Consider the following 10,297-nt stretch of genomic DNA (forward strand, 5'->3'; position numbering starts at 1 on the left):
TAAGACTAGAGGATATTTTTTATCAGTTAAAGGTGCTAGAGTGTGCATACATAAGGACACGTTTCCATTAATTTACTAATGCAGTCACATGATTGGGTAAAGTCTGTCAAGGCTGATCTCACTTTCTATCATAATTTGGGAATGAATAATAAACACATTCTTATCACCTTGTATCACCTTCACCCTTTTGGTCCAATTTTAAAACATGCCTTAAAACCAATTGTTTTTATTGAAGGACCTCTCTCTTATGGCACTGTGAATAATGACATGACATTGTTATAGCGCTGTAAAACCAGTTAGGCAGGAGGTCCGGGTGGATGGAGCTATGACTTTGAACCAGGATGCTGCTGTTTTTTCCTCTAATCAAAAAGGTATTTCTTGTTTTGTGAGATCTTCGGTGTCCATTCCTCCGTCATTATAAGCGTTCAATTTCTACACCGCTCTTTCCTTGTGATCATCTCTCCTCGTCCACGTTCAATCTCTGCAGTTAATTTGACCGCCCCCCCCCCATCTCTCTCTCCCTTCCCTCCTTCATCTCTCTGTGTTTTTTTGTCTCTGTTTCTCTGTCTGCTTTCGCTTTGTCCTTTCCCATTCGTCCCTCTCCCTCTCTTTTCCTCTGGCTCTCCGCTGAGATAAGGAGATTTAGGAGGAAAGGGGGAACTGCTCCAATGCCTAACGGGCTGGAATGCGTCGGAGCTTCTTATTTGCTTAAGAAGCCGGTCGACTTCAGTGTCACTGTTCGTTTGGTTGTGTTAAGTTTTGGCCGTATTCAGCATGTCCTCCTTCTCTCATGTCTATATTTTGCACATTGAAGGCCACAGTGTACTTGATACTGTGACACCTTATAGTGCTGTAGGTGTTTCCAGAGAAAGGACACATTGGAGGAAAATATGAAGCAGCACCTTCAAGTCATCATTACACAGTACTCAAGTTTGCTTTGGACATTTTTCCTTGACTTAAAGGTTGTTACCCAGCAACCCCAACCATCCTTAATTAGTCTAAATGGGCTGATTGGAGTCAAACATTCATGTTAACAGTTTTTCATGTTTAAGTCTTTTAAGATACATTTCTGTCCATTTTATACTGTTTAAATATCAGCTATCTATGTTTAACATGGTCAAAGTTCCAAAAACAGAGGTGAATGTATGTAAAATGTCAAAATTCAGGGCTTCTGAATATACCGATACCATTAAATAGCATACAATGCCTCATCTAAATGATTAGAGTTTTACTCAAATGCATGTTGAAAGTCTTCAAATTATTCATGTTGCATTAAATCAAAGAATGCTTGCGTTGATTGGCTGTGAGCCAAGTCCATACAAATAATCTGGGTGCAAAAGGGAACATTAATAGATATTGTTTGGTGGGAGACGTTTCCATACTACGTGGTATGAATTTATTTCAGTCGCTACATTAAAGGTATCGAGTACTGATACCTAGCCCTACTCCTCGTCATGACGCCCATAGCCTTTCTTGCTAAGGTTGTTCCATGGGTCATCGGCATTGTCCATTGATTTGAGCTTGAATATATAGATATATTTGAAAAGTTTGTATACCCAATATAGAAGAAAAAGAAGTGAAATCCAGTGAAATCCATGTATGTAGCCAATCAGAACAGGGCTTATCTAGAGGAGGGTCTTAAAGAGACAGGAGCTAAAACAGCTTGTTTCTGAGTGGTTGCATAAAGGACCAGTACAAGATAAATAGGGAGTTTTTTGAACTGTAAATCTAGTAGAACACCAGAATATAGATTTTGACGTGGAAATGTGCTACGTCCCCTTTAATCTTCATGCAACCCCATTTATGTTTGAACAATGTCCTTCATGTGTTATTGGACATGAATCTTGCGTACAAAACTGGACACAAGCCTTTAGACTCTGAAACAGAAAGTCTGCACTTGTTAAGGTTTACTTCCTCATGTTGTTGGTATGAGCAGCCTCTCTGTTGCCAAGGCGGTGGAATGAAACTGATGATAAGTCTCCTCCGGATTGTCCCGGACTGATCTCTGCATCTCAGCACTGGGCTGTAATTGCCGGGATTAGCGCAATTTTCTTGTGAAGGGCTTTTAAGCGTGTGACGGACTGCGCTGCCTAGCCTCGCACAATCTGAAATGTTATGTTCTCTCATTATCCGGAAGACATTCGGCGTCGACTTTATGTTCTCTCCCTCCCGTTTTCATGCTTATTTTCTTTCATATTTATCCCACGGCGCGAGAAATCGCTGCTTGTTACCGTCCTGATATCACATTGCTGAGTCTTGCTTTACGGATGAACTGGATTGAGCTTGACTGTCACTTTGCCTTACGCTACAACAGAGTCTCTGCATTCAGTGTTCAAATCCAAGGCTGATTGGTGATAAATGTGTATAATTAGACTGAGTAAGGCCGGTCGTCCTCCCATTGATTCTTTGCCTCATTTAAAGAATTAAGGGGTCTGAAAATTCCTAAGCACAGCAGACAGGACTAGGGATTAAATAGAGGAGGTGGCATCTTTCACTTTGGTTTCCTTCATGAGATCATCACAAAGTGTTTTAATTTAATATTTCTAAGCTGTTTTACAATATATATCAATAATATCTGAAGGGGATATGAGGGATGCTTTAGTTGTCATGGGTTTCTTTTTTCTCCCACTCAGAATAAAACCAATCACGTTGTTGTTTCCCGCCCTATTTATCATTGCCAAGAGCGAGCTGCGCTATGATCTGAACACCGTGTTCACCTTGAGATGTCTCCCCTGGCACTGGTGTGTTTGTCGACCACAAGGGGGTCTTTAACCTACATAGGTAGCTACATTAGCGGGGGCTAAAAGCGTGCCACAAACCCCTGACTGGAGAACAGCCAAGTCAGCAGCAGGACGGGTGAGCTACGAGTTGGATGTACGGACATAACGGGGAAGGGGGGGGGTAGGGGGAGGGGGTAGGTAGCTTCCCTCAGGCTTTTTCTGAGCTCACTTCAAATGAAAATAGCCATTGTACAGTATCCTGCTGCCGTGTTCCAGGCACACGTCTTGTGATGTCCAGAAGGAGGACAATAATTTAGATTTTTTTTTCCTTTTTTATAACCCTAAAGCTTCAGCATTGGAAACCTTTCGACATTGAACATGACATTGGCACTTTTTTTTATTGCTTGTTTCACCGAGTGTTCATGTTGATTTTTATTATTTTCTGCTTGCTTCACTTGGAGGCAGTTATTAGTTATTTGCTAACCAATTATAATTTGAGTGGTAATTTCCTTTAGCAGCATAATTTGAAGCCGAATGGCAGATAAATACAAGTATATAGTGTCTTATTTTACTACATTTAACAAAAAGAGGAAAGGCCTCTTATATATGGCATCAATCTTGATAACTGTGCCACCCAATTATTTTTGTACTACTTTCGGTTTTTGTCACATAAAACAACAATTAAACCCCCCCCCCCCTTCCCGCTCACTTTAGGCTCGTGAAGGTGAAAGCTGCAGAGTCGAGTCAGGGGTCGATTCTCATTTGGCCCCAGACTGCAGCTGATGGTGATGATAACGGTGCTGTTGAGGTGCATTACGCTGCTGTCGTCTGGCTGATACCTGATTGCAGCTTATCAGGGGGGGCATTTACATCACTGATTACCCTTCGCCTGCTGCTGCTGCCATGGCTGAACCCAGATCAGCTGTCCTTGTCCAGACCGTAAGAGTCAGACAGTAAAACTGACAAAAGACCATATGGGATCCCTGATAACAGCAACTATTAGAAAGCATAACAATGAAATCTATCAGGTGTTACAAAATACAAATGATCAGTGAGATCACAACTTTTACACCATACTCACATAATGAATATGTGCATTTTGTGAATGTTTAAACAACATTGCATACACTTTAAAGCTTAAAAAAGTAATTGGGGAACTTTTAAAGGGAGAAGCCAAAAGGAAAAAAAAGAACTACAAAATCTGGAGATTTGTTTTTAATAGATTTTTTTTTCCCTCATCTGACTTCTGTTTTATTCTAACTCTCAGATAAAAATAAATAAATAAAGTGGAATCATCCTTTAAATGTCTTCACCTGCAATCTGCTGATACTGAGCAAAGTGTTTGTTTTTTTAAAGGCAGCACAAATTGATCATGTTGTTTCCACTGTCCTGAGAGAGTGTATATCCACTTCTCTGTCAATAGCTTCATCATCACCCCTTCCCTCCTTGTCTTTCCTTCTCCCTCGGGGTTCGGGAGGAAAAGGTGGGAAGTCAGCGTGTGTGTGAGTGTGTGTATTAGGGAGGGGTAGAGGGGGGGAGATAGACGTCGCTGGATAACTGAGTTTCCCTTGGCAGCAGGCCCCGGAAGTGTCACCGCTCATAGACCTCCACTCTAAGCGCATCCAAGTGCTTCCCTGTCCCCGCACATAATTTGCTCCCGCTAAAGACGAACCTGTCACCTGGAGGTTTTTTCTTTTTTTTTTTCAGAAGCAGAGATGGAGTCCAGACCACTGAACAGAATCTATCTTTAGCTTTTTTTAAATCTCTCAGGTGTTTTATCATAATTACGAGACAGTTGGAGGGAAGCGCTCCTTTTGGATTACAATGATCCAGTGTCATTGAGAATCACTGATCAAAGCACCTTCACTTAATAGACTGAATCATTGATCACAGGTCACCAGGGTCGCCCGTGTCTGTGCTGCACTTTCTCTTGGATTAGACGTGATGAAGAGAGACATTTCTGAAACAACGGGAGTGACACCATTATTATGTATTTTTATGTATTATGTATGGCTGCACCCAGGAGTCAGGACAAATTTCTCTTTTCCAATGCATATTAAAATGTTCTAATAATTCTCAGCTCAATTATATTAATAGTAATAAAATGATCTGCCTTATATTAATGGGGTGTGTGGATCAAGTCAATTCTTTTAAATGAATTTACATCTGTTCCGGAAATGGTTTAGCATGAGCAACAGAAGAAAGGAAGAGTAGTAAAAAAGGGGTAAAAAAGTGAGAAAAAATAGAAGAAAGGAGTTAAAATATAGAAGAAGAGAAAGTGAAAAAGAAAGAGGTAGAGTTAGAGAGAAACAGGAGGCAGATGAGCCTGTGTGTTAGTGAATGATGAGGTGTGTGATGGGACCTAATCTGCTGTCTGCTCAGTACAGTGCACGCTGTGTGCACTGAATGTGAATGGGGACGGCTGCTTGCAGAAAACTAAACCCTGCACCTCTTGCTGTCTCTTGCTTTTCTCTCGCAGCTCGTGCACCGGGCCCATCCAGCTGCCTGTCACAACGACGGCCAATCAGTTCCCGCCGCGGGGTCGAGGCGATGTCGTTGAAAGCCGGCGAAATATGGCGGTAAACTGATTTTTTTATTTTTTATTTTTTATAAGCCTGAATGAAGTAGCTGTAGAGTATGTGTGAAATGTAATGAAAACCCGGAGCTGTTTTTTCGCTGAGACTGCAGGCGTCGCTTTGTAGAAACAACCTGCATTGATGCCTCGCTTAAATACAGCGTTTGTTAATTCACTTCTATCCAACCAGGGTTTCCCGCTCGCTCGTGCTGACACAGTGAAAGTGCTGGAGTAGTAGCAGCATTTATTCATCCCAATATAAAAATGACATCACAAAAAAACATCTTCAGGAGCACAAAAGTAAAAAAGAACAGGGAATATAAGTGCAAACATGTGGAAGTAGTAGAAGTAGTTGTAATAGATAAGCAGAAATCCACTCACTATAATGACTCATGTGAATCAACAAGGTTTAATACAAAAAATATACTCATAAAACATTCATAACAAAAATGTTGTGAAAAAGAATGAACTCAAATTAGATTTAGTCAGATTTTTGTTTGCAGTGTTATGAAAAATTTAGGTGGACACAGAAAAAACCTGGAGGAAGGGTCAAGAGAAGCAACAAAATTACAACATTAAACAACGTTTAAGACAGGATTTACTCCTTAAATATTAATAAGTCAAACATTATTTGCAAGAAATGGAAGATAAATCAAAGCTAACGCGGTAAAGTCGCTGTTTTTGTGCCCTTGCTGAAAAATGATGGGTGTGACAGAGGAAAGTCATCCAGGGTGAAGTTTTTTTTCTTTCTTTTTTGGCAGCCTGCACTTTTTCACAGGGTTTCCAGTCAAACAGATAGGCAGTGTGACAGGCCAGTCAATAGAAGTCAGCAGTGATTATGCAAGTTACTTATGCCTAATGAGAAAGGTCAGCGCATTGCCAAGAGAGTGGGACACATGCCCAGCCTCACACTGAGATGTACAGCACACAGGGCCTGTAGGACGCTGCGTTACACACCAACATGTTCCTCATTCATCTGCAGAAAGTCGGACTGCGTATTTTGTAAACAAAACGCAGGAGTGGTTCTCTGTCTACATGGTATACCTGTTAAAAATAATGCTATGTTGCAGCTTTTGCAGAGTAAAATAGGGAAGCAGTGGGTGTAAAAGCTGCAAGTCTACAGGACATCATCAATAATGTTGACATAAAGGAGAAAATACACTGTCTGCTTTGAATTTCTAGGTCCATTTGCTTTTCAGTGGTGCATTTTTCTTATTCACACAGACAAGTAGCCAAGCATACAGTAGATGTGTGATGGTACTGTGTTGTTTTTTTTTTTTGTTTTTTTTTACCAGCCATCCTAAAGCATCAAGGTTATATGTCAGGTTTTGATATTGGATCATCAGAATCGGACAGCGAAGGGCTTTTTTCTATAGAGCTGCCATTCTGCATCAATATCACACTGACATCGTTATAGGAAAGAAAGGGATTCTAGTTTTTCCTCTAATAAGAAGACTCAATAGACCAGAATGCAATGCAGCCATGGGACATGCTTTGCATACAGGATAACTAGCTAGTTATTTGCTGATATGATCGCATTTGATTAAAAGCAACACGTTCGCACCTGTTCTTTGGGGAATATTGAAAGATATTTTGGATTCATGAACAGCATTTCTGTAGTAATAGAAGTTTATCCAGCACTGAAAATGTTTGATTATTCTGCTGAATAATGTATTACCTTTTGTTCAAAATGGACATGTTTGATGTTGTAGTGGTGTTTTACGTTACCTTACTATTCTTTATTAATACCATTTCACTGCAAATCAATGGTTTCCTTCTTCCCTCGGACAAAATGAACATGTATCTCATCCTTAAACACTCAGTTTTCATGGTCAACCTTTCTTTTTTTATGATACATGATCGTTTGTAGCTCCTTTAACAACCTTGCTGCAGTGTATAGCAGGTGGCTGAATGATGATCGCCGAGGTGATGTGATTGCAACGTGTCACTCGAAGCCGTCCAGGTTGCAGTCAACTTTTCAGGCTGTATTGAATATGTATGTTTTAGGTGGTAGGTGGTAATAACATGTGGTCGTTATTACATGAAGTCTTGTACTTAGTAGGTCATTGATGATAACTGAGGAAGTTCTATTTGCTGAAGAAAGCCACGGGATACAGTTAAAAGCTGCAGGAATAGCGACTCAATATTTACCAAAGCTTTTGAGAATGAATCTCTATCTTCATGCATTATGTTTGGGAGGAAATGGGTCCAAATCTGAACTAAAAATACCCCAAATCATTGACTTGAATGCTGCATTTTTCTCCTATATCTTTCTACTGTAGCATTAGCTACCAGGAGGATGATGCCTTGCTCAAAAGCATCTCAATACTTTAAAAAAATATGCATATCAGCTGCTATTCATATGCTTTATTATGTGGCATTTAAACCCAGGTTATCCATTTATCCAGTAACTTTGAGCATGGGTAATACATTCTAAGAAATGTTCACTCTCAAAACAGTGAAATAAAGATAATAATGTATCGTGAATAGCAGGTTTTAGCACATATGACACTATAAAGAGTAGCTGATGAGAGCAGTTTCCTGCTGTCACTGCAAAGATGTCTTGTTTTTTTTTATTGCCAGAGCTTTTCCATATGGCCAAACAATTTGTGTTATTCCACACACACCCCCCTCCAACGCCCTCCACAACCACCCAACACCACCCCACCTATACTCTCCCTTCAGGCTAAGCTAGCCTTGGTTGACAGAACAGCATCCTCTCTACACTTTATCTCCCCTCGCTCATTGCTTTGATGTGTTGTGATTGCGTTGGTGTGGCGGTGGTGCGCTGGGTGGTTAGAGGGGTGGAAGGGGGGGGGTTGGTGGAGGAAGAGGAAGGGGGTGGGGGGCTGGCGCGCGGGGGGGGGGGGGTGTTGTAGCAGCAGAGGAAAAGCGTTCTGCAGTGAAAATGTGCTCCCACTGAAGCGTAGAGAGACTGCAGCACAGTGAACGAGCCTGTGCACCACCTGCAGTCGTGTGTGTGTGTGTGTGTGTGTGTGTGTGTGAGAAAAAGAGAGAGAGAGAGAGCGAGAGAAAGAGAGAGGGAAATAATCACCCAAGACACAATGATTCAACACCCCGCTCCTCTCCTCTTCTGTCATCCTCCATCCTTTCTTCCTCTCCTCCCTCCTTCTCTTCCCTTCCATTCGACCCAATTCTCCACACACACTACAATCATCTCACCCTGCGCCTGCCTCGTACCAGCCGCGCACCGTGACGGCTGCTGCGTGTGTAAATGCGTGTGTGTGTGTGTGTGTGTGTGTGTATGTGTATGTATATATATTGCGCATGCTGGTGTGTGTGTTCACCAATAGTCTGCTCAGTATTCTCAAACACACTCTTCCCCTCCTTCTGCGACTCCCTGCCTTCTTTTTCTTTTTTTTGGTCATTCTTCTCCTCTCCTGATGTCTCTCATCCGTCGATCTTGACCCCCCCACCCCCCTCCCTCCCTCCCCCATTCACTCTTTCGGTCCATTCTACTCCTCCACCTTCTCCCGGTGATCACTACTTGATGCGCACTTTCCTTTCAATACGCACGTCGCCGTCTTCTCTCCCCTTCAGCGGCTCCGGCTTCAACTCCGAAATATAAACACTGAATGAAAACACTGAATCTGTCACTCAATACAAACCCCTGTTTCTACCCCCCAACCCCCCTGACCCCCCCTCCATCAACCCCCCCCCCCCCCCCCCCCCCCACACCTCCCCTTTTATTTCTCTCCCTTTCCAACCGCTCTGTTCCCAGTCATTTCTCCCTTTCTCTCCCTCCCCTCCTCTTCCTCTTCCTCACTCTTTTGCTCCCCTCCTCCCGCGCTGACTGAGTAAGTGCTGCAGCATCAGTGCATGTGTGTATGTGTGAGAGAAAGCAGCAGAGAGAGAAAGAGAGAGAAAGAAAGAGAGAGAGGAGTGTGTGTAAGCGGTGTGTGTGAGCGCGAAGCACCGGGGATCCTGAGCCTGGAGGGGAGCCGTGTGACGAGAGGGGGGCTCTTCTGCCTGTGGATGTATGTGCCAGGACACCGTTTTTTTGGGTTGTTTTTGTTTGCAGGCGAGCGTACGCGTGCGTGAATGTGTGTGTGAGAGACAGTGAGTGTGGGCATGCCAGCGAGAGCGTGTGTGTGTGTAACAGTGTCGTCGATCAGCGACGGGCTCTTCGCATTATGCAGCCGACGGTGCTCATCACACTTTGAGGACTGACTCATCTACACCGGGCAGCGGAGACAGAAGAGAGAAGGAGAGAGAGAAAGAGAGACAGATGGATGGAGAGACAGGAAGACAGTTTTAGGCTCTTGATGCTCTGGGTCCCTCTAGACCATCCAAAGGTCTAGTCCATTTGTGGGGTGCCAGTAGCTTCACACTGCCGCCCCCTTCTCCTGTTCCCCCCCACACAAATTGGAATGCAGACACACAGCCAGACAGGTAGCCAAAATTTGCCAAAAAAAACACCACAGGAAGGAGAATAAATCCTTAATCGTCGCCTGACTTTAAGGAAGATCTCCACTTCTTATCTTGCTCCACAGACTCGGACAAGAGGGTCTCCCGTTCACTGTTCCTGTCTCTGTGGGGTCTTTTATTTTTATTTTTTTGACATCGTTCTGTATTCGGGGTTTGTGTGTGGAGGGGGGGTGGGACGCGGGTGGGCGGCGGGTTGCAGGATCCTATCCCGGAGCCGAAGCAGGGAAGAGAGAGTGTTGGAAGATAAGAGGCTGGCAGACGAGACGGGACAGACGCAGGCATGGCTCGCCTCAACTGGTGCCTGGCTGCCGTCATCAGCTGGGGCAAGTTCCTCTTCGCCTGCTTCTTTCCTCTGCGGGGGGCCAAGCGAAACAAGGTAAGGCTTCTTTGAGAGGGGAGGGGGGAGGGGGGATGGAGGTGGAGGTGCTTGGAATTGGGAGAATGAGAAGGGATTCGATTGGACTTTAGAGGACGAGTTCTGCACGTGTCGTCTTTCGTGTGTCACCGCAAACCTGACTTTCTTCTAAACGCCACCCCCCCAAAAAAAAACAAA

The sequence above is a fragment of the Scomber scombrus genome, chromosome 24 (genome assembly GCF_963691925.1).
Source record: "Scomber scombrus chromosome 24, fScoSco1.1, whole genome shotgun sequence".
In the NCBI taxonomy this organism is placed as follows: domain Eukaryota; kingdom Metazoa; phylum Chordata; class Actinopteri; order Scombriformes; family Scombridae; genus Scomber; species Scomber scombrus.